This window comes from Ornithodoros turicata, chromosome 5 (assembly GCF_037126465.1).
Source record: "Ornithodoros turicata isolate Travis chromosome 5, ASM3712646v1, whole genome shotgun sequence".
Taxonomy (NCBI): Eukaryota; Metazoa; Arthropoda; class Arachnida; order Ixodida; family Argasidae; genus Ornithodoros; species Ornithodoros turicata.
The window spans coordinates 82553656-82578391 of NC_088205.1; positions in this window are offsets into that span (position 1 = coordinate 82553656).

Consider the following 24736-nt stretch of genomic DNA (forward strand, 5'->3'; position numbering starts at 1 on the left):
ATTTTTTTTAATCAAAGCATGCTTTGGTCACGTGGTTCCAAGTTATGTATTACAAAGAGAGCAATAAAAAATTTTGAATTCGGTGCATGTGCCATTCTACTTCTTCGTTTCTTACATGGTTCTCTGTATTGTCCTCAGCCAATAAAGGTGTTTCAGGTGGGGCATGCCAATGTTACTTTCGCGTTTCTTGCACGCTTGTGTTACCAATTGTATTGACTTCGGCTAATAAAGGAATTTTCCCATCTGCTTCTCGCCTTCTCGCTTCAAAAAAGTATGCACTAGCCTTCCGATTCAAGTCAAGTTGCAGGTAAGTATTTTGCATTCCTGGTTTATTCTGCTTATATGTATCTTTCTTCATATCAGAAATGGAAGACTGCCTGGGCTGCGCCGGAACGGTCCATGTAGGAACATCAATAAATTATTTAATAAATAATTCAATAAATCATTGCACCCAAGGTATATGCGTAGAGCATGCCCCTTATACATTTACAGTCAGAGCTAAGGCTACTATACCCTTGTTAGTAAAGATGGGCAGGCCAATGGAAAAGGTAGGTGTCTTTTTCAGGCATTAAAACGTAAAACTTCAAATTTATCAGTGAATATTGATAAAAAATGTACAAGATACTATAAAACCTGAGGTCTAATCAACGTCAAATAAGCCTCGTTAAATAAGGCAGTTTGGTCTCATTTAGCCCGATCTGTCCTTGTTTGACATTGTTTAAATTTGTTTGAGCTCTAACGCGTCCTTGAATTAGTTCAGGAAGCCTTCGCTAGGTTGCGAGAGGACAAGGTAAGTATTTTTCAGAGGTCGCAAAAGGACCTTCGATTTTTTGCCCCAAAAAATGCCAAGGGGTTAGGCTTACCGTTTTCTCCATTTTTGGCCAAAAAATAAAAGTGCTCAGACGGACCTAAAATTACGCACAGCTACTCAACAGGACCTGCCCTTTATTCTCCACACAAAACCGAGGTCGAAAAAGGACCTTCGATTTTTTGCCCCAAAAAATGCCAAGGGGTTAGGCTTACCGTTTTCTCCATTTTTGGCCAAAAAATAAAAGTGCTCAGACGGACCTAAAATTACGCACAGCTACTCAACAGGACCTGCCCTTTATTCTCCACACAAAACCGAGGTCGAAAAAGGACCTTCGATTTTTTGCCCCAAAAAATGCCAAGGGGTTAGGCTTACCGTTTTCTCCATTTTTGGCCAAAAAATAAAAGTGCTCAGACGGACCTAAAATTATGCACAGCTACTCAACAGGACCTGCCCTTTATTCTCCACACAAAACCGAGGTCGAAAAAGGACCTTCGATTTTTTGCCCCAAAAAATGCCAAGGGGTTAGGCTTACCGTTTTCTCCATTTTTGGCCAAAAAATAAAAGTGCTCAGACGGACCTAAAATTACGCACAGCTACTCAACAGGACCTGCCCTTTATTCTCCACACAAAACCGAGGTCGAAAAAGGACCTTCGATTTTTTGCCCCAAAAAATGCCAAGGGGTTAGGCTTACCGTTTTCTCCATTTTTGGCCAAAAAATAAAAGTGCTCAGACGGACCTAAAATTATGCACAGCTACTCAACAGGACCTGCCCTTTATTCTCCACACAAAACCGAGGTCGAAAAAGGACCTTCGATTTTTTGCCCCAAAAAATGCCAAGGGGTTAGGCTTACCGTTTTCTCCATTTTTGGCCAAAAAATAAAAGTGCTCAGACGGACCTAAAATTATGCACAGCTACTCAACAGGACCTGCCCTTTATTCTCCACACAAAACCGAGGTCGAAAAAGGACCTTCGATTTTTTGCCCCAAAAAATGCCAAGGGGTTAGGCTTACCGTTTTCTCCATTTTTGGCCAAAAAATAAAAGTGCTCAGACGGACCTGAAATTATGCACAGCTACTCAACAGGACCTGCCCTTTATTCTCCACACAAAACCGAGGTCGAAAAAGGACCTTCGATTTTTTGCCCAAAAAAATGCCAAGGGGTTAGGCTTACCGTTTTCTCCATTTTTGGCCAAAAAATAAAAGTGCTCAGACGGACCTGAAATTACGCACAGCTACTCAACAGGACCTGCCCTTTATTCTCCACACAAAACCGAGTTCGAAAAAGGACCTTCGATTTTTTGTCCTAAAAAATGCCAAGGGGTTAGGCTTACCGTTTTCTCCATTTTTGGCCAAAAAATAAAAGTGCTCAGACTGACCTAAAATTACGCACAGCTACTCAACAGGACCTGCCCTTTATTCTCCACACAAAACCGAGTTCGAAAAAGGACCTTCGATTTTTTGCCCAAAAAAATGCCAAGGGGTTAGGCTTACCGTTTTCTCCATTTTTGGCCAAAAAATAAAAGTGCTCAGACTGACCTAAAATTATGCACAGCTACTCAACAGGACCTGCCCTTTATTCTCCACACAAAACCGAGGTCGAAAAAGGACCTTCGATTTTTTGCCCTAAAAAATGCCAAGGGGTTAGGCTTACCGTTTTCTCCATTTTTGGCCAAAAAATAAAAGTGCTCAGACGGACCTGAAATTATGCACAGCTACTCAACAGGACCTGCCCTTTATTCTCCACACAAAACCGAGGTCGAAAAAGGACCTTCGATTTTTTGCCCAAAAAAATGCCAAGGGGTTAGGCTTACCGTTTTCTCCATTTTTGGCCAAAAAATAAAAGTGCTCAGACGGACCTGAAATTACGCACAGCTACTCAACAGGACCTGCCCTTTATTCTCCACACAAAACCGAGTTCGAAAAAGGACCTTCGATTTTTTGTCCTAAAAAATGCCAAGGGGTTAGGCTTACCGTTTTCTCCATTTTTGGCCAAAAAATAAAAGTGCTCAGACGGACCTAAAATTACGCACAGCTACTCAACAGGACCTGCCCTTTATTCTCCACACAAAACCGAGTTCGAAAAAGGACCTTCGATTTTTTGCCCAAAAAAAATGCCAAGGGGTTAGGCTTACCGTTTTCTCCATTTTTGGCCAAAAAATAAAAGTGCTCAGACTGACCTAAAATTATGCACAGCTACTTAACAGGACCTGCCCTTTATTCTCCACACAAAACCGAGGTCGAAAAAGGACCTTCGATTTTTTGCCCTAAAAAATGCCAAGGGGTTAGGCTTACCGTTTTCTCCATTTTTGGCCAAAAAATAAACGTGCTCAGACGGACCTAAAATTATGCACAGCTACTCAACAGGACCTGCCCTTTATTCTCCACACAAAACCGAGGTCGAAAAAGGACCTTCGATTTTTTGCCCCAAAAACTGCCAAGGGGTTAGGCTTACCGTTTTCTCCATTTTTGGCCAAAAAATAAAAGTGCTCAGACGGACCTAAAATTACGCACAGCTACTCAACAGGACCTGCCCTTTATTCTCCACACAAAACCGAGGTCGAAAAAGGACCTTCGATTTTTTGCCCCAAAAAATGCCAAGGGGTTAGGCTTACCGTTTTCTCCATTTTTGGCCAAAAAATAAAAGTGCTCAGACGGACCTAAAATTACGCACAGCTACTCAACAGGACCTGCCCTTTATTCTCCACACAAAACCGAGGTCGAAAAAGGACCTTCGATTTTTTGCCCCAAAAAATGCCAAGGGGTTGGGCTTACCGTTTTCTCCATTTTTGGCCAAAAAATAAAAGTGCTCAGACGGACCTAAAATTATGCACAGCTACTCAACAGGACCTGCCCTTTATTCTCCACACAAAACCGAGGTCGAAAAAGGACCTTCGATTTTTTGCCCCAAAAAATGCCAAGGGGTTAGGCTTACCGTTTTCTCCATTTTTGGCCAAAAAATAAAAGTGCTCAGACGGACCTAAAATTACGCACAGCTACTCAACAGGACCTGCCCTTTATTCTCCACACAAAACCGAGGTCGAAAAAGAACCTTCGATTTTTTGCCCTAAAAAATGCCAAGGGGTTAGGCTTACCGTTTTCTCCATTTTTTGCCAAAAAATAAAAGTGCTCAGACGGACCTAAAATTGTGCGCAGCTACTCAACAGGACCTGCCCTTTATTCTCCACACAAAACCGAGTTCGAAAAAGGACCTTCGATTTTTTGCCCCAAAAAATGCCAAGGGGTTAGGCTTCCCGTTTTCTCCATTTTTGGCCAAAAAATAAAAGTGCTCAGACGGACCTAAAATTATGCACAGCTACTCAACAGGACCTGCCCTTTATTCCCCACACAAAACCGAGGTCGAAAAAGGACCTTCGATTTTTTGCCCAAAAAAATGCCAAGGGGTTAGGCTTACCGTTTTCTCCATTTTTGGCCAAAAAATAAAAGTGCTCAGACGGACCTAAAATTATGCACAGCTACTCAACAGGACCTGCCCTTTATTCTCCACACAAAACCGAGGTCGAAAAAGGACCTTCGATTTTTTGCCCAAAAAAATGCCAAGGGGTTAGGCTTACCGTTTTCTCCATTTTTGGCCAAAAAATAAAAGTGCTCAGACGGACCTAAAATTATGCACAGCTACTCAACAGGACCTGCCCTTTATTCTCCACACAAAACCGAGGTCGAAAAAGGACCTTCGATTTTTTGCCCAAAAAAATGCCAAGGGGTTAGGCTTACCGTTTTCTCCATTTTTGGCCAAAAAATAAAAGTGCTCAGACGGACCTAAAATTATGCACAGCTACTCAACAGGACCTGCCCTTTATTCTCCACACAAAACCGAGGTCGAAAAAGGACCTTCGATTTTTTGCCCAAAAAAATGCCAAGGGGTTAGGCTTACCGTTTTCTCCATTTTTGGCCAAAAAATAAAAGTGCTCAGACGGACCTAAAATTATGCACAGCTACTCAACAGGACCTGCCCTTTATTCTCCACACAAAACCGAGGTCGAAAAAGGACCTTCGATTTTTTGCCCAAAAAAATGCCAAGGGGTTAGGCTTACCGTTTTCTCCATTTTTGGCCAAAAAATAAAAGTGCTCAGACGGACCTAAAATTATGCACAGCTACTCAACAGGACCTGCCCTTTATTCTCCACACAAAACCGAGGTCGAAAAAGGACCTTCGATTTTTTGCCCAAAAAAATGCCAAGGGGTTAGGCTTACCGTTTTCTCCATTTTTGGCCAAAAAATAAAAGTGCTCAGACGGACCTAAAATTATGCACAGCTACTCAACAGGACCTGCCCTTTATTCTCCACACAAAACCGAGGTCGAAAAAGGACCTTCGATTTTTTGCCCAAAAAAATGCCAAGGGGTTAGGCTTACCGTTTTCTCCATTTTTGGCCAAAAAATAAAAGTGCTCAGACGGACCTAAAATTATGCACAGCTACTCAACAGGACCTGCCCTTTATTCTCCACACAAAACCGAGGTCGAAAAAGGACCTTCGATTTTTTGCCCAAAAAAATGCCAAGGGGTTAGGCTTACCGTTTTCTCCATTTTTGGCCAAAAAATAAAAGTGCTCAGACGGACCTAAAATTATGCACAGCTACTCAACAGGACCTGCCCTTTATTCTCCACACAAAACCGAGGTCGAAAAAGGACCTTCGATTTTTTGCCCAAAAAAATGCCAAGGGGTTAGGCTTACCGTTTTCTCCATTTTTGGCCAAAAAATAAAAGTGCTCAGACGGACCTAAAATTACGCACAGCTACTCAACAGGACCTGCCCTTTATTCTCCACACAAAACCGAGGTCGAAAAAGGACCTTCGATTTTTTGCCCTAAAAAATGCCAAGGGGTTAGGCTTACCGTTTTCTCCATTTTTGGCCAAAAAATAAAAGTGCTCAGACGGACCTAAAATTATGCACAGCTACTCAACAGGACCTGCCCTTTATTCTCCACACAAAACCGAGGTCGAAAAAGGACCTTCGATTTTTTGCCCAAAAAAATGCCAAGGCTTACCGTTTTCTCCATTTTTGGCCAAAAAATAAAAGTGCTCAGACGGACCTAAAATTATGCACAGCTACTCAACAGGACCTGCCCTTTATTCTCCACACAAAACCGAGGTCGAAAAAGGACCTTCGATTTTTTGCCCAAAAAAATGCCAAGGGGTTAGGCTTACCGTTTTCTCCATTTTTGGCCAAAAAATAAAAGTGCTCAGACGGACCTAAAATTATGCACAGCTACTCAACAGGACCTGCCCTTTATTCTCCACACAAAACCGAGGTCGAAAAAGGACCTTCGATTTTTTGCCCAAAAAAATGCCAAGGGGTTAGGCTTACCGTTTTCTCCATTTTTGGCCAAAAAATAAAAGTGCTCAGACGGACCTAAAATTATGCACAGCTACTCAACAGGACCTGCCCTTTATTCTCCACACAAAACCGAGGTCGAAAAAGGACCTTCGATTTTTTGCCCAAAAAAATGCCAAGGGGTTAGGCTTACCGTTTTCTCCATTTTTGGCCAAAAAATAAAAGTGCTCAGACGGACCTAAAATTATGCACAGCTACTCAACAGGACCTGCCCTTTATTCTCCACACAAAACCGAGGTCGAAAAAGGACCTTCGATTTTTTGCCCAAAAAAATGCCAAGGGGTTAGGCTTACCGTTTTCTCCATTTTTGGCCAAAAAATAAAAGTGCTCAGACGGACCTAAAATTATGCACAGCTACTCAACAGGACCTGCCCTTTATTCTCCACACAAAACCGAGGTCGAAAAAGGACCTTCGATTTTTTGCCCAAAAAAATGCCAAGGGGTTAGGCTTACCGTTTTCTCCATTTTTGGCCAAAAAATAAAAGTGCTCAGACGGACCTAAAATTATGCACAGCTACTCAACAGGACCTGCCCTTTATTCTCCACACAAAACCGAGGTCGAAAAAGGACCTTCGATTTTTTGCCCAAAAAAATGCCAAGGGGTTAGGCTTACCGTTTTCTCCATTTTTGGCCAAAAAATAAAAGTGCTCAGACGGACCTAAAATTATGCACAGCTACTCAACAGGACCTGCCCTTTATTCTCCACACAAAACCGAGGTCGAAAAAGGACCTTCGATTTTTTGCCCAAAAAAATGCCAAGGGGTTAGGCTTACCGTTTTCTCCATTTTTGGCCAAAAAATAAAAGTGCTCAGACGGACCTAAAATTACGCACAGCTACTCAACAGGACCTGCCCTTTATTCTCCACACAAAACCGAGGTCGAAAAAGAACCTTCGATTTTTTGCCCAAAAAAATGCCAAGGGGTTAGGCTTACCGTTTTCTCCATTTTTGGCCAAAAAATAAAAGTGCTCAGACGGACCTAAAATTATGCACAGCTACTCAACAGGACCTGCCCTTTATTCTCCACACAAAACCGAGGTCGAAAAAGGACCTTCGATTTTTTGCCCAAAAAAATGCCGAGGGGTTAGGCTTACCGTTTTCTCCATTTTTGGCCAAAAAATAAAAGTGCTCAGACGGACCTAAAATTATGCACAGCTACTCAACAGGACCTGCCCTTTATTCCCCACACAAAACCGAGGTCGAAAAAGGACCTTCGATTTTTTGCCCAAAAAAATGCCGAGGGGTTAGGCTTACCGTTTTCTCCATTTTTGGCCAAAAAATAAAAGTGCTCAGACGGACCTAAAATTATGCACAGCTACTCAACAGGACCTGCCCTTTATTCTCCACACAAAACCGAGGTCGAAAAAGGACCTTCGATTTTTTGCCCAAAAAAATGCCAAGGGGTTAGGCTTACCGTTTTCTCCATTTTTGGCCAAAAAATAAAAGTGCTCAGACGGACCTAAAATTATGCACAGCTACTCAACAGGACCTGCCCTTTATTCTCCACACAAAACCGAGTTCGAAAAAGGACCTTCGATTTTTTGCCCTAAAAAATGCCAAGGGGTTAGGCTTACCGTTTTCTCCATTTTTGGCCAAAAAATAAAAGTGCTCAGACGGACCTAAAATTATGCACAGCTACTCAACAGGACCTGCCCTTTATTCTCCACACAAAACCGAGGTCGAAAAAGGACCTTCGATTTTTTGCCCAAAAAAATGCCAAGGGGTTAGGCTTACCGTTTTCTCCATTTTTGGCCAAAAAATAAAAGTGCTCAGACGGACCTAAAATTATGCACAGCTACTCAACAGGACCTGCCCTTTATTCTCCACACAAAACCGAGGTCGAAAAAGGACCTTCGATTTTTTGCCCAAAAAAATGCCAAGGGGTTAGGCTTACCGTTTTCTCCATTTTTGGCCAAAAAATAAAAGTGCTCAGACGGACCTAAAATTATGCACAGCTACTCAACAGGACCTGCCCTTTATTCTCCACACAAAACCGAGGTCGAAAAAGGACCTTCGATTTTTTGCCCAAAAAAATGCCAAGGGGTTAGGCTTACCGTTTTCTCCATTTTTGGCCAAAAAATAAAAGTGCTCAGACGGACCTAAAATTACGCACAGCTACTCAACAGGACCTGCCCTTTATTCTCCACACAAAACCGAGGTCGAAAAAGGACCTTCGATTTTTTGCCCAAAAAAATGCCAAGGGGTTAGGCTTACCGTTTTCTCCATTTTTGGCCAAAAAATAAAAGTGCTCAGACGGACCTAAAATTATGCACAGCTACTCAACAGGACCTGCCCTTTATTCTCCACACAAAACCGAGGTCGAAAAAGGACCTTCGATTTTTTGCCCTAAAAAATGCCAAGGGGTTAGGCTTACCGTTTTCTCCATTTTTGGCCAAAAAATAAAAGTGCTCAGACGGACCTAAAATTATGCACAGCTACTCAACAGGACCTGCCCTTTATTCTCCACACAAAACTGAGGTCGAAAAAGGACCTTCGATTTTTTGGCCAAAAAATAAAAGTGCTCAGACGGACCTAAAATTATGCACAGCTACTCAACAGGACCTGCCCTTTATTCTCCACACAAAACCGAGGTCGAAAAAGGACCTTCGATTTTTTGCCCAAAAAAATGCCAAGGGGTTAGGCTTACCGTTTTCTCCATTTTTGGCCAAAAAATAAAAGTGCTCAGACGGACCTAAAATTATGCACAGCTACTCAACAGGACCTGCCCTTTATTCTCCACACAAAACCGAGGTCGAAAAAGGACCTTCGATTTTTTGCCCAAAAAAATGCCAAGGGGTTAGGCTTACCGTTTTCTCCATTTTTGGCCAAAAAATAAAAGTGCTCAGACGGACCTAAAATTATGCACAGCTACTCAACAGGACCTGCCCTTTATTCTCCACACAAAACCGAGGTCGAAAAAGGACCTTCGATTTTTTGCCCAAAAAAATGCCAAGGGGTTAGGCTTACCGTTTTCTCCATTTTTGGCCAAAAAATAAAAGTGCTCAGACGGACCTAAAATTATGCACAGCTACTCAACAGGACCTGCCCTTTATTCTCCACACAAAACCGAGGTCGAAAAAGGACCTTCGATTTTTTGCCCAAAAAAATGCCAAGGGGTTAGGCTTACCGTTTTCTCCATTTTTGGCCAAAAAATAAAAGTGCTCAGACGGACCTAAAATTATGCACAGCTACTCAACAGGACCTGCCCTTTATTCTCCACACAAAACCGAGGTCGAAAAAGGACCTTCGATTTTTTGCCCAAAAAAATGCCAAGGGGTTAGGCTTACCGTTTTCTCCATTTTTGGCCAAAAAATAAAAGTGCTCAGACGGACCTAAAATTATGCACAGCTACTCAACAGGACCTGCCCTTTATTCTCCACACAAAACCGAGGTCGAAAAAGGACCTTCGATTTTTTGCCCAAAAAAATGCCAAGGGGTTAGGCTTACCGTTTTCTCCATTTTTGGCCAAAAAATAAAAGTGCTCAGACGGACCTAAAATTACGCACAGCTACTCAACAGGACCTGCCCTTTATTCTCCACACAAAACCGAGGTCGAAAAAGAACCTTCGATTTTTTGCCCAAAAAAATGCCAAGGGGTTAGGCTTACCGTTTTCTCCATTTTTGGCCAAAAAATAAAAGTGCTCAGACGGACCTAAAATTATGCACAGCTACTCAACAGGACCTGCCCTTTATTCTCCACACAAAACCGAGGTCGAAAAAGGACCTTCGATTTTTTGCCCAAAAAAATGCCAAGGGGTTAGGCTTACCGTTTTCTCCATTTTTGGCCAAAAAATAAAAGTGCTCAGACGGACCTAAAATTATGCACAGCTACTCAACAGGACCTGCCCTTTATTCCCCACACAAAACCGAGGTCGAAAAAGGACCTTCGATTTTTTGCCCAAAAAAATGCCGAGGGGTTAGGCTTACCGTTTTCTCCATTTTTGGCCAAAAAATAAAAGTGCTCAGACGGACCTAAAATTATGCACAGCTACTCAACAGGACCTGCCCTTTATTCTCCACACAAAACCGAGGTCGAAAAAGGACCTTCGATTTTTTGCCCAAAAAAATGCCAAGGGGTTAGGCTTACCGTTTTCTCCATTTTTGGCCAAAAAATAAAAGTGCTCAGACGGACCTAAAATTATGCACAGCTACTCAACAGGACCTGCCCTTTATTCTCCACACAAAACCGAGTTCGAAAAAGGACCTTCGATTTTTTGCCCTAAAAAATGCCAAGGGGTTAGGCTTACCGTTTTCTCCATTTTTGGCCAAAAAATAAAAGTGCTCAGACGGACCTAAAATTATGCACAGCTACTCAACAGGACCTGCCCTTTATTCTCCACACAAAACCGAGGTCGAAAAAGGACCTTCGATTTTTTGCCCAAAAAAATGCCAAGGGGTTAGGCTTACCGTTTTCTCCATTTTTGGCCAAAAAATAAAAGTGCTCAGACGGACCTAAAATTATGCACAGCTACTCAACAGGACCTGCCCTTTATTCTCCACACAAAACCGAGGTCGAAAAAGGACCTTCGATTTTTTGCCCAAAAAACTGCCAAGGGGTTAGGCTTACCGTTTTCTCCATTTTTGGCCAAAAAATAAAAGTGCTCAGACTGACCTAAAATTATGCACAGCTACTTAACAGGACCTGCCCTTTATTCTCCACACAAAACCGAGGTCGAAAAAGGACCTTCGATTTTTTGCCCTAAAAAATGCCAAGGGGTTAGGCTTACCGTTTTCTCCATTTTTGGCCAAAAAATAAACGTGCTCAGACGGACCTAAAATTATGCACAGCTACTCAACAGGACCTGCCCTTTATTCTCCACACAAAACCGAGGTCGAAAAAGGACCTTCGATTTTTTGCCCCAAAAACTGCCAAGGGGTTAGGCTTACCGTTTTCTCCATTTTTGGCCAAAAAATAAAAGTGCTCAGACGGACCTAAAATTACGCACAGCTACTCAACAGGACCTGCCCTTTATTCTCCACACAAAACCGAGGTCGAAAAAGAACCGATTTTTTGCCCAAAAGAATGCCAAGGGGTTAGGCTTACCGTTTTCTCCATTTTTGGCCGAAAAATAAAAGTGCTCAGACGGACCTAAAATTACGCACAGCTACTCAACAGGACCTGCCCTTTATTCTCCACACAAAACCGAGGTCGAAAAAGAACCTTCGATTTTTTGCCCCAAAAAATGCCAAGGGGTTAGGCTTACCGTTTTCTCCATTTTTGGCCAAAAAATAAAAGTGCTCAGACGGACCTAAAATTACGCACAACTACTCAACAGGACCTGCCCTTTATTCTCCACACAAAACCGAGGTCGAAAAAGGACCTTCGATTTTTTGCCCAAAAAAATGCCAAGGGGTTAGGCTTACCGTTTTCTCCATTTTTGGCCAAAAAATAAAAGTGCTCAGACGGACCTAAAATTATGCACAGCTACTCAACAGGACCTGCCCTTTATTCTCCACACAAAACCGAGGTCGAAAAAGGACCTTCGATTTTTTGCCCTAAAAAATGCCAAGGGGTTAGGCTTACCGTTTTCTCCATTTTTGGCCAAAAAATAAAAGTGCTCAGACGGACCTAAAATTATGCACAGCTACTCAACAGGACCTGCCCTTTATTCTCCACACAAAACCGAGGTCGAAAAAGGACCTTCGATTTTTTGCCCAAAAAAATGCCAAGGCTTACCGTTTTCTCCATTTTTGGCCAAAAAATAAAAGTGCTCAGACGGACCTAAAATTATGCACAGCTACTCAACAGGACCTGCCCTTTATTCTCCACACAAAACCGAGGTCGAAAAAGGACCTTCGATTTTTTGCCCAAAAAAATGCCAAGGGGTTAGGCTTACCGTTTTCTCCATTTTTGGCCAAAAAATAAAAGTGCTCAGACGGACCTAAAATTACGCACAGCTACTCAACAGGACCTGCCCTTTATTCTCCACACAAAACCGAGGTCGAAAAAGGACCTTCGATTTTTTGCCCTAAAAAAATGCCAAGGGGTTAGGCTTACCGTTTTCTCCATTTTTGGCCAAAAAATAAAAGTGCTCAGACGGACCTAAAATTATGCACAGCTACTCAACAGGACCTGCCCTTTATTCTCCACACAAAACCAAGGTCGAAAAAGGACCTTCGATTTTTTTACCGTAAAAAATTTATTGATAAGAATTTATGTTAGGAGTAGCAGGACGAGTCGGAAGACGAGTTCACTTTCTCCTCGTGTGTCCTTACAAACGAATAAACAAACAAACAAGTTCGCTTCATCACATGGAAATGTATGTAAATCGATCAGGTGGCCATCCCGTCCTTGTCGACCTTCGGAGCTGTGAGAACTAGAAAGGTAGCCAGGTCGTGCTGAGAACTGGCACGTGGTGGGTTCGAATCCTACCACCGGCTGCGCCGTCTGAGGTTTTCCCTGGGTTTTCCGAAGACTTTCCAGACGAATCACGGCGCAGTTTCCCCTGAAGTCGGCCCAGGACGCATATATACTAACTCCCTTGCCCCCCACTCCTTTCCCCTGTGCTCTCTCAGTCAACATGTACGTTGCTCCTAGCCAACGTTGCTTCGCGGCGCTCACACGGAATGAAAAAAAAGAAAGTCCGAGGTGGCTCTTCGACTTGCGGGTTAAAAGATGTCTTGGAATCCTGCTGGTGGTCTGTCGTAGCGTGGTGAGAACTCCGAGTGCTTTCACTATCGGTTGTTGGCGCCATGAGTGTGAATTCCTCAGGTGTTTTCAGTTGATGCTGACGGAAACGGTGCAACTCACGACCATCTTCGGAGACGACCCGGTATATGACCTTGGCGCTACGCAGTCTTGTACCCTTGCTTTAGAGACCCAGGAACGGCCTCGAAGAACTCGCAACACGTCTCCTTGGGGTAGGGACGGGAGCGGAGATGCTCATGATTCTTGACATGGACTTTTTTCCTCACCACTGTAGTCTGGTAGACGTGAGCGAATCCGGAGACCCATCAATACTTCACTGGGCGATCGTCCGTTCTTCTAGCCGATCTACAAATTAAGAGACCTACAAAGAAAAATTTCATTGACGTTGTAGTGCAGTCACTCAAGATAGTTTCTTAAGAATGCGTTTCACTATTTGTGCACCCTTTTTAGCCAACCTATATTGGCTCTCCTAAAATAAGGACTAGACGTAACACGAAGAAAGTCAAACCTTTTTCGCAAACTCTCGCAATTCGTTAAAAGCGAATTGGGGACCGTTATCTGAACACACTTCCACTGGAATACCAGGCCTCGCAAAAGTCGACACCAGTTTACTTATCAGAGTTCGCGCAGTAGTTTCTTGCAATTTTTCTAGCTCCGGATAGTTCTAACATGCGTTGAACACTACAACAATTAGACCTCTGCCAGCACGAGAGGTCTACTCCAACATGATGCCACGGCTGACTTGACGAGGGACGCATACTGAGGGGTTCTTTGGGCTAGCGATAAGCAAACCTTCTGCACATTTGACATTTGTTGATTAAATTTTCACTTCGGCAAATATTTCTGGCCAGATACATTAACGCTCGGGCGCATTGCTAAGCGCTTGTTGACTTTGAGATGGCCATCATGTTGTCTCGTTACCACCTCTTTTCCAAGCGCTTTTGGGAATGATTACCCTCCCACCTCACATAAGGCCATTTACAACAGAAAGCTCAGATTCATACGGCTTGTATTCGCCAGTCCTCTGGCTTTCAATACTTCTCTTAAGTTGGGACGAGAGGCTGACGTGTTAGGTTTTCTTACTCACGAGCGCTGAAACGACGGACACTGCGTACTTCGTGACTTCAACGTCATAGTCTTCAGTCTTCCTATATTTTCCCGCAGCTGGCGCACTGGACAGCGCATCAGTGAGCACCCACTGCTTGCCCAGAACATAGCTCACGTCGTAATTTATTGACTGATTGATTGCTGAATGGCACAACAACAGAGGTCATACTCAAGCCGTAGTCATATCGCATCAAACGAATAAAGAAACTGAAAGAACGTAGCGACGGTGAGACAAGAACACACGCACAAAACAAAAACAAACAAAAAACAAAGACGGAAAAAACGCGGTGAACGTCGAACTTTCAATCCTTTATAACAAATGGCCAGAAAACGAAAAAAAAAAAAAAGAAGGCACGACCAACAGCGCTCCCCATCACCCCGAAGATAACACAACCTATCAGCCAAACCGCACATTGTCGATAAACATTTTTTGTTCGTGCAAAAGCATCACAGCGGGAGTGTTGACGCACTCGTTACCTAAAACATGTATTTGATAAGACTTCACCGCCTATCTGTGATGATAATTTACTGAACTGCACAAAAATGTTTTGTCGAATCAAACCCACAAACGCCAACATGCACGGCCACCTGCGAATCATGCGCTACATACTTGCCCTCCACCTGTCTGGTGGCGGATCTCTGAAACTGCTCCTTCATCATTCGTCCGTCCGTCTATCTTGCCTTGACTTGCCCCTGTCCTGCCCTTGACAAGTTAATGTCCTGCCGTTGTGCGGCTTCGAGGACTTTCCCCAAACGTGCGTCATGTTCTTCACGCGTCGTACCCCACACCAGTACACGACATACACTATGTCCTCTGTCAGCCCGTCGAAAATTTGACTCATTGCCGACGCGATTCCAAAAGGAAATCTTTTGCAGCGGTATCTTCCAAAAAGCGTACCAAACGTTTCTTCAGGCGATATCTTATTATGACACACACACACACACAAACGACGAAAGACGTTCGTTTTTTTACCCTAAAAATACCAAGAGGTTATTTGGTAAAAACTTGAAGAGGTTAGGCTTGCGATTTCCCTCATTTTCAGCAAAAAAAAAAATAGAAGTGCTCAGATGGATGTAGAACTATGCACAGCCAATTATGCCATACAACCAATTATGCCATTAGCACATTTTGAATTTCGAAATTAAAATATTGCGCTTGTGAGACATAATTTTCTGCACGGATTGGGCAAGAATCGAAAAGAAACAAAGAGGAATTCTGCATAGAAGACAGATGTCGATTAGGTAAGAACCAGAAATAAAGGCACGGTCGTCTGGGGAACACAGATGATCACTGAAGGACTAGGATTATCCTTATTACTTTACTTTACTTTTACTTAGTTACTTACTTACTTATTACTTTACTTAGTTGGGGAAATGATGCAGCTCCCTCCGGCGACGACTATACTTGAATGTAGGAAGAGACAGAAACACGTGTCATGCGATGTTCTCTTGGAGACGTTGTAATCGGCGTCATTTCTTGTAACTCATTGCGCTTAATGTTTTACCTTCATATCATGCGATCCAAGTTATTTCACTATGATATAATTTTAGCGGTACATTTAGTTTGTTTAGTGGACCGGCAGCTCGCGTGTCGTGACACCAGCTACGAGCAATCTTTGTAGCGATATTAATGTAATAGAGAGGTTATGAATATTTTTCTTTAAATTCCACGGCAGGACGCAAAACTGGGCTATCAGCGGTGTACAGACGTGTGCAGGGAATGGGTGTACCGAGAGGGGGGTCAAGGGGGGCCGCGGCCCCTTATATCTTAAGGTCATCTGTGAAAGCACTTTTTCGTCATAGGTCGTCATGATTTTTCAGAGACGTCGTAATAATATGAGCCTGTGAACACCCGCACAGACCGCAACGTCCATCTCCAGTTAAAGAGGGGTTGCACGCTTAACCCTCTCCCCCTGAAGGCACTTTTGTCCCCTTGGAAAAAAAAAAAAACCTGGGAACGTCCATGGAGTGAGAGACAGGGTCGGTACGCGTCCTGGAAGGTCGGGAAACCCATAGGGAAACCTTCACAACAGGTGGAAGGATTCAAACACATCTCCTCCGAGATATTATGCATGACCCTGGACCAACGAGAAGATTCTACACCCACTGACTAACGCCGCTGGCATCTAATTAATATAAGATAGTAACGGACATTATAAAAATTAAAAATCATGCGCAGGAGCGCATTTCTACAGAGTGTTCTTTTTCAGCAGCTTTTCTCACATAACTTGAGGCCCAACTACGTTGACGTGCTTTCCAACAGTACGGCGAGCATGTCTTACTACAGTGAACCCTCGTTATTATGACCATGGTCGTTCCCGAAAATTTTGGTCATAATGCGGAATTGTCATATTAACGGGGGCGATTTGCAGAGGTTTCACTGCATTGTTCCCCAGGAGCATGGTCGTAAAGCGCGTATGTCAGATTATCGGGGGTCATATTAACGAGGGTTCACTGTATATAGTCACATATAGGTATGAGCGGAAATTACGTCTCAAAATCCATCCTCTCTCTTCAGCGCCGACTGTTTTTCTAAGCACACATTGTTTGCAGAGAGTACGTTTTTGTAGCTCCCCGAGTGTGTGCGCGCGAGTACTCGTGGATTCCCGAAAGAATGTCTCTGAATTCCCCCATGCGAGAAGCCCAAATGCGTCTCCACGGGAGCTCCAGCAATCTGCCTAATGAGCTGCGGAAAAGAGCAACAAACGGAAATGGCGCCGGAAGCCACGCGATGGAAGGGTACCCATCACTGGATCTTCCACGGAGGAGCACGTCATCTCATAGCAACTGTATACTGCCGGGTACACGTTGAAGGGAAAGCGGTTACGGAGCAGTTCGTTGGAAAACGAAAAACCTATTAGATTATATAGCGGCGCTCGGACCTCTCCCGAGCGCCGTAATGTGGTTATTTAATTTAATGAAATACTAACTAGAACTGTTCGCTTCGTATTCGTTTCGGTAAAAAATACTATTCGCACAACCCTATTAGCAAGCTGCTATCGCTTCAGTTCAAACGCATTCGTTTCCACACTAGAAGGGGCCTTCAACAGGAAGGCTATAGAGCTTTGTTGTTATAACATCGAGGAGTGTCGAAACTAGTCTGGGGTAGTAACGTGCAACTGTAACTATAGCTGCTGCTTTTGGTTAAAGTAACTGTAAAATGTAACAATGTTACTCAGGAATGGCGATATTTCCCACGCCTCAGTTCCCTAGCATTGTTTTGTCGAGGCTTCAAATGCCCATGAAAGAACTGATGTTGTGAGGCTGGAACAACATAGAAGGGACAAAATACATACAAGGCCTGAATTTACCTAAGAAATTAACGATGGAAGATGAAAGTCACTGAAGAGGTTAGCCAGTTGTAGGGCTTCAGTGACTTTCATCTTTCATCGTTAATTTCTTAGGCAGATTGAGGCCTTGTATGCATTTGTCCCTTCTATGTTGTTCCAGCCTCAGAACATCAGTTCTTTCATGTTCAACAGTTGCCGCCTGCGTCGACCCCGTCGTATGAATGTGTGTATGAGTGAGCAAAAATGTAACAGTGAAAGGTAGATGAGTGAGAGAGAGTGGCTGGATCATCCCTTCAGATGACGCACCCAGGAAGTCGCTGAGAAGGCGTGTTAGCTTAGCTCTGCAAAGTTCCTGAAACGCATGATCACCTTTTCTTAGACTGCACAGAAGCCCAGTTCTTCTGGGACGATCTCCAGTATAAAGTTTTCAAAACTCGACTTCGGCTTAACCCACACACCATACGGTTTCTCCCATTACACCCGAGGGAAACAGTCAGGTACGATATTGTCATGCTTATAGCCTTGTACTGTCTGTGGAAACTTCGTATGGCTGACAGAAACGAAGACAACAACAACAACATATATATTGTGATGATGAAGTGGGGAGGTTTTCCACTCTAGGAGTGGAACGCTACCCCATAGCTAGGAACGAAGAACCGTTAATGCCTCCTATGAAATACTTTAAGATAGAAATATCTCAACTTAAGCTGTGCCTTATGCGATGTTTAGAGCTGCCAGATTGGTTAGAAACATTGTCTGATGCCCTTACGTACTTGTAAAATCGTATGTACAAATTCAAAAGGTCTTCAGTTTCCTCTTTAGACGTTTTGTAATGGCCCACGGCGTTGCGACCGTGTGACGTACCTGTAGTTGTGTGCACTTGTGTGTTTTGTTAATAAAAGGTGGAAAAGAAAAAAGTTAGCTTAGCTCAGTTGGTAGAGCCCTGGACCGGCAATCCAGAAGATGTGGGTTCGTGTCCTACATATGGCCGACCTTTTAAGTGACTTTCATCTTTCATCGTTCTTCAAATGCCATACCGTTTTCTCACCCCAGGAATTGCACGACATCTCGTACGGAGCCAGCATTGCCTTAGAGTTAGCTAGACTAATACGTCCCTGTCAGACGAACTAATTTCGTGTCAGTTTCATCGAGCTGCACTCGCACTTAGTGTAATTCCTGCGCTGTCAAACGACACCTTTCAGTAACACTCGACAGAAAGTGCACTAACGATTTAATTGAGTTCCCCAAACTTACTTCACTTCTCTTCGGCTGACCGAGTGATAGCCTCGACGGCAGGCTTTGTGGCAGTGGTTTGTCCAGAATTACCCAAGCACGGACGGGTGTTAGACAAAATTGTAGCGGGGGGCCATTATTATAGTTACGTCTTTTCTTTTTCCACTTTGTTTTTCCTGTACAGTTTTTTTTTGTGTGTGTGTGATAGCATAGAACGTGTCTTGTTGTTAGTGCATATTGTCTGTATTTGTATATTGTATTATTATATTTGTATGTATATCGTGTCTACTTGTAGTGCATTGTATTGTATTTGTGTGCGGCAACATGGTCGTCACGACCGTTCTTGGTCACCAATAAAACATTATTATTATTATTATTATTATTACACCTTACCATATCATTACCGACGTGTGTCTAAAGCTGAAATCGCAGGGGCATCCCCTGTAGGGGGTACACAGCTGAAAAGGTTAAGGGGGTGTCACAGAACATTTGGTGGTGTTAGGGTGTTTAGGGGGTCTGGATAAATCACCGCTTTGTGATACCTATATCACAAAGCGATGATATTGAGAAAAAGCGAGGGGCCCCGACACGACAATATTTTTAAACAAGTATTTTCAACAGCGTGTTTATTTTATGTCAGTACAGTGTGACATTGTGCAAAAAGAAAAAAAAAGCAATTATTACTCTCGTTAATAGCCTGTTCTTCAACAGAACTTCGCGGTCTCTGCGATCCGACGCGGCCATTTTTGTTGTGGCGCATGCTGGAGGCCAGTTTGTTTAATGTTGGAAAAAGATTTGAAGATTTGCTAAATCAAAGAAAAACATTATCAGGAAGGTATTGTGGCGCACGCCTAAACATCTTGCCGATGTTTATTTTTATTATATCATAATTGCCATCATTGCTAAAGTGACACTTACTTAAGCCGTGTAGCAAGCACGTAGTGAAAGTGACATTCGCTTGTTTTGAGTGCCAGGGGTTGAGGCCCATGGGAAATCCTCTGTTCATAACACAGTATAACTATATGCTAGGACAGTACAACTGCTAAAACAAAAGCTTTTGAGAGGTACATTTATTCGCCTTCTTTTTTCTTAAAAGGTAACTGTAAAGTAGCTATGTTACTTTAACGTGGTAACCGCAACTAGTTACATTTGAAAAAGAGTAACCGTAACCGAGATAACTATTTTTTGTAGGATAACTGTAGCTGTGACTTAGTTACTTTTTTTAGAGTAACGTAACCATGACTGGTCGAAACTTCGAGTCAAGCCACGAGCGATAAAAAGATAAAGACACTGAAACTACCGTTTATTATCGTACAAGCTTTCACGTAGTGGACCGCATTTCATCAGGTACCTGACCAGCGGCATGACCGCTCGTTGGCCGAGGTCGTGCTGGAAGGAAGGTGGGTTTGAATCCTACCACCGTCTGTGCTGTCTGAGGTTTTCCGAAGACTTTCCACACGAATGTAGGCACAGTTCCCACTTGAAGTCGGCCAGGGAGGCATACTAACCCACCCAACCCCACTCCTTCCCGCTGTCCTCTCTCCATCTGTTCACGTCTGCACGCCGCTCATTGCCACAGTTGCTTCGCGGCGATAACGTGGAAGTTAGAAAAAAAAAGCAGGTACCTGAGGAAAGTAATCTACTGCAAAAGCTTGCGCTTTCAGTTGTTTCAAGGCCGTAGTTGCAGTGTTTTTATCTTTTTATCACTCGTTACACGATGACCACCTAGGAACTGATACACACAAAAAAAATTATGACATCACACGAGTAATTTTTATAAGTACTCTTCTCAGTAACAGTGGTAACTCAGTAGTATAGTTACTACCCAAAAGATGTTATTTACCCTTCGGCTGTCCAACTAGTGTTATACAGCCACGACTAATAAACTTGGTGTCGTCATCGCGTTCGAGTTAGCCGTCCCCCAAAGCACGTTCTCGCACGAGCATCTTTTACGGTGTCCGAACGGCGCGCGTGCTTAAGTACCGGAAGGCAAGCAGAACATTCGGGCGCATAAGCTCTTGGTTTACAGAATCTTCCTAGCACGCTTAGCCCCGTGTTTGAATCCCGGCAGACTCCACATAATCCCGATAAAAGGATACGATGGGCTTAATTAGGAGGTCCGTAGCAAATCCTCCGGAATCGCTCGCTATGTTTCGGTCCATGCGGTGCTGCAGAGGAAACTATGGTGGGTCGTCACACTTACAAAGCTGAATTTAGGCGGTGATCCTGATGTGAAGAGCCAGCCCTTTTCTCTCTCTCTCTCTAGCTGGGCTATTTTTTATTCTTTATTACGTTCCGAAAGCGCCGAAAAAGGTAACCTGGTCCCATTCATAAGATTATTCTAGGGCATAAAACTTATCTGGATAAAATTCCGTTCTGGAAGCGCAACCGCAGACCAGACACATCTCTGGGTGATCCCACCGGACCTCGCCTTATCTTAACCACACTCTGCTAGGTTACTTGGATGAAAAAGAACAGCTTTTCCCAGAATTAGAGCTATCAAATACCTGAACCCAGAAACTATCCCCGAACGGAGACATCCCCTTTCCGTAAAATCAGGACAATTGCTAAGTGGTGTACCTTATGTACATTACATGACGAAGAGGATCTCGCTGTACGAGAGAATACGAGAACGAAGGCGACGACTCTTGGTGTCTTTGCAGGCTTAGTATGTTTGGATTATTTGATTTGATAGCGTTGAACTGACCAGGTGGAGTAGGCACCAATGAGGCTGCTTTAACCTAGGTGACATTGGTCTATCCCGTGCATGTGTCCACTAAGTACCAGAGACCTAGAAAACCGTTTCTTCCAGGAGACCAGCTGTAAAACCGTGTGTCGCTGAACTCTCGCTTCGAGCGATGCTTTTCGTTCGCGTCACTTCCAAGGCCGCCACAAAGCCGTGAAGTCCATCCTTCTTCACTATGGGAAAAATACGTCCCACAACAAATTTGAGCGGCAGCCTTTTTGAGAAGCCAAGTTGGAAGGTGACAAAATTTTCAGCTCACTCTCATTTCCTTCCGGAACGACGCGGAGAATTTCCAATCTTCCGAATTCAATTTGTGATACCTGGAGGAAACATAAAAATAATAATGTGCGTAAGTGGACGGAGATGCTTAATTCGCGAGAACCCGATGAACCGCATATTTTGAGATGGGGGCGTCGAAATGAATCCTTCTACGCAGCCCTCGGGGAATGAACGCCCTTTTAATGCGTTTTCTCGCCCGCACGCGTCAAAAATTCCGACGAGTCCTCGTCACACTTTCATTCCTTTTCATGCGGTGAGATTTCGACGAGGGTGATTTTGTGCTCCATTTGAGGTGGGCGGCACAAGTGCCCTACTAAGACGATGAAGTGAAGTGCCGCGTTCGAGTGAAGACGGTACTCGAACATTTTAAGATTCGGGTTCTAGTGGTTCGAGCAGCATGCTGCATTACGCCGAAAGATGAAGTTTGAGTCATTTGATACAAGCGACGGCATCGAGTCACACACATATCGATCTGCTGCCCAGAGTATGTTTCCGTCAAAACTGGGAGCGACGAGCGTTTCTAATTTTAAATCATTGCGAGTCGGGCATCGCGACATCACACTATGGTATAGTGTCGAAGTTTCTAGTTTGTTGATGTATGTGTGCGCAGTATTAGGACGAATGATGAAAAAGAGGATACAGGAAGAAAGGAGACGTCAAGGAAGAGAAGCGGGATGCAATGAGTGTGCAAAGATTGCAAACGGGACGTAAGAAGGAAAGAAGGAAGGAAGTTTCATCGGCCCCGGCGATGAAACGCCCTGGCCATCATCCCGTAATAAAGTTGTTGTTGTTGTTTGGGTAATTGAAAAAATAAAAGGAAAGGTGAGAAGTCAAGGAAAAGGAATGAAGTGAAAGAATAATTGGAATGACAGCGAATAATTAAAAGAATGGTATACTTTCAACGTTCCTAACATAGTTTATAACGTGTTTCCGTTGGAAAGCTTTATGAGTCTCTGTACACTGTCTTTTCCAGTATCATTTCCAGTTTACGACGTTCTGTGTCCACAGCGCACATTTTCAGTTAGTAGTCGTTAAATTCAACCTTCACGGAGTCGCGTGAGAGTAATGCAATCTTTTCACATCGAGCAGCAGGCTGCATGGACCGTGAGCCATCGGTCCCTAATCCATCTCCCCAAACGGGGTCAGCTTTCTTTGGAATGAACTTGAGAGAGTGCCTGGGAGACCCGTCAGTTGTATAGTTGTCCCTGTGCTTCCATTCGCGAGTACCAACACGCTCTGCCTTCTAGCACTTTCATTAATTCCTCCTTTTCGCTTCCCACATACGCGACGGCCACGCGAAACAGTTCTCTCTGACGATCGTCATAGCGATAGCCGACTTTGTTTATTCAGACAAACGAAAACAAGAGCTTGTCATGCGTTCACAGAGAAGACGGAGTGGACGTGATTTATAGCCCGCATGTAACGCTCGAATGCGATGCGTAGAGAAATCTCCCTGGAGGTTTCCCCAGAGCAAATGCCGTGCTCGGCAAATGATCTTTTACGAGGTATATCAATATCGTAGCGTTTCACCCGACGGTTTCCTATTCCACTTTCTCTTCAGACTGATGGGTCTTTCATGAGAGACAAGTGCGCTTCCGATCTTTCAACAGGTAGCGTACACTCGTTTATGTATGTACATTCCTAACTCCAGTAACGTGCATTTTCGGAATTGAACGTCGCCGTACTCCCCAACAACAGTGCAGAAAAAGCGAATTTAGAAAACGAACAACACGTTGCGAAAACGGCTGAAAAAAAAAAAAGGAAAGCGAAGCAACTATTGCGAGAGAACATAAGTATGTCTCGTAATGATTAAGACCGATTTGTGAGACAGTTTTGATAGGCAGTTTTCCTGCTACGTTTTCAGACGTAGTAACGCTTTTGAGGATATGTTGAATTTTAACGGAGGTTTTCCCGACGTAAACAGCGCATCACCGCGTGCCTGTAAAGCGTGCTTTGCCTGCCGAGCAGGGAAGCGCTGAAAGAAAGAATACTCAACGACCGCGCACTGCACCGCAACCTCAACACAGTCACACTGGCGTCGACACAGAAGAACACGTCCCTGGTGGGCGGGCACGTGTAAGAGTGACAATAAAAGAGAGACAATGTATTGGGGTTGAGTTTGTGCGTGACTTGGCATTTTGATGAGAGCATCTCTGACCGAAAATCGAGGGGTGTGGTTTTGAATCCCTCTGCTGCTGCTATTTCATCAACTGCCATTCCGTAATCCAACTTGCAACTAGGTGTTGTAAGGCTTAAGTGTCATGTTTGTCCCTCTAAGTATCATTGTATTTTAGTAATATAATCTAGAGGGTAATGGGAACAGACCTTAGACCAACATAAAAAAGAAAATGTATGGATGATAAATATTCTACTTAAGACAAAGACGTTGGCATCGGCGAGGCCGCTTTCATAAAAATTTATGGCGTAAAAAATATGAAGAGTTTTCCTTGGGTTACTGGCAATCTGAGTTGCCATATTGTAACATCAGTAGTTTCAAACAATTTCAACCTACCATCAGTTTTTCTTGGGCGATCAACTGAGTGAAACTTGCTGTTTCGCTAATGCGCCATAAAAATAGCAATAGCTGACTGTTTCGCAACCCTATGGACTGTAAAACATTTACATGTTACAAAAAACGCACTTGGTAGAATGAACATTCTCCATATTTACCTGTTATCAACATAATGGCCTCGATAGCGGTAATAACAGGACCACAGAAGTGCCATAACCCCGAGGGGTAATAAATACGCAAATACAGGGTGTTTCACCTAACGTGTCATGAAATTCTGCCTAAAAATCTACTTGCCCAAGAATTGTGGTGTCAACGCTATTTATCTCGGGGTACGTTTTGCGATTACTTCTGATGACTCTTATCAAACTTAATTCGCGAGCAATCGAACTTTGCCAATTGAACTCCGAAATTTGCCAAGTCTTTACGTTTTCTTTTTTGTTTTTTTACGGAAACAGAGAGCGCATTACCTATTGCAAAACACATTCACTACTACAATGGTAATAGCCGAATAACAAAAAAAAAAAAAAAAAAAAAAGAATGCGGAAACCGTCGTTTCGAGGGGTGCAAATTTCCGGCCGCGCTCAGATCTCCGAATAAAGCGATGCGAGGAGGCCATGTACCTGCCCTTTCCCAAGCTTCTGCTGATAACGGCAGCATGCTTCCAACGCAAAGGTATCTGAAAGGAGAGCGAGAATGAAACAGGAAGGGGGCGGAGGACTGTTTTTCTTCCGTCTATGCGACGGAAGAAAAACAGCCC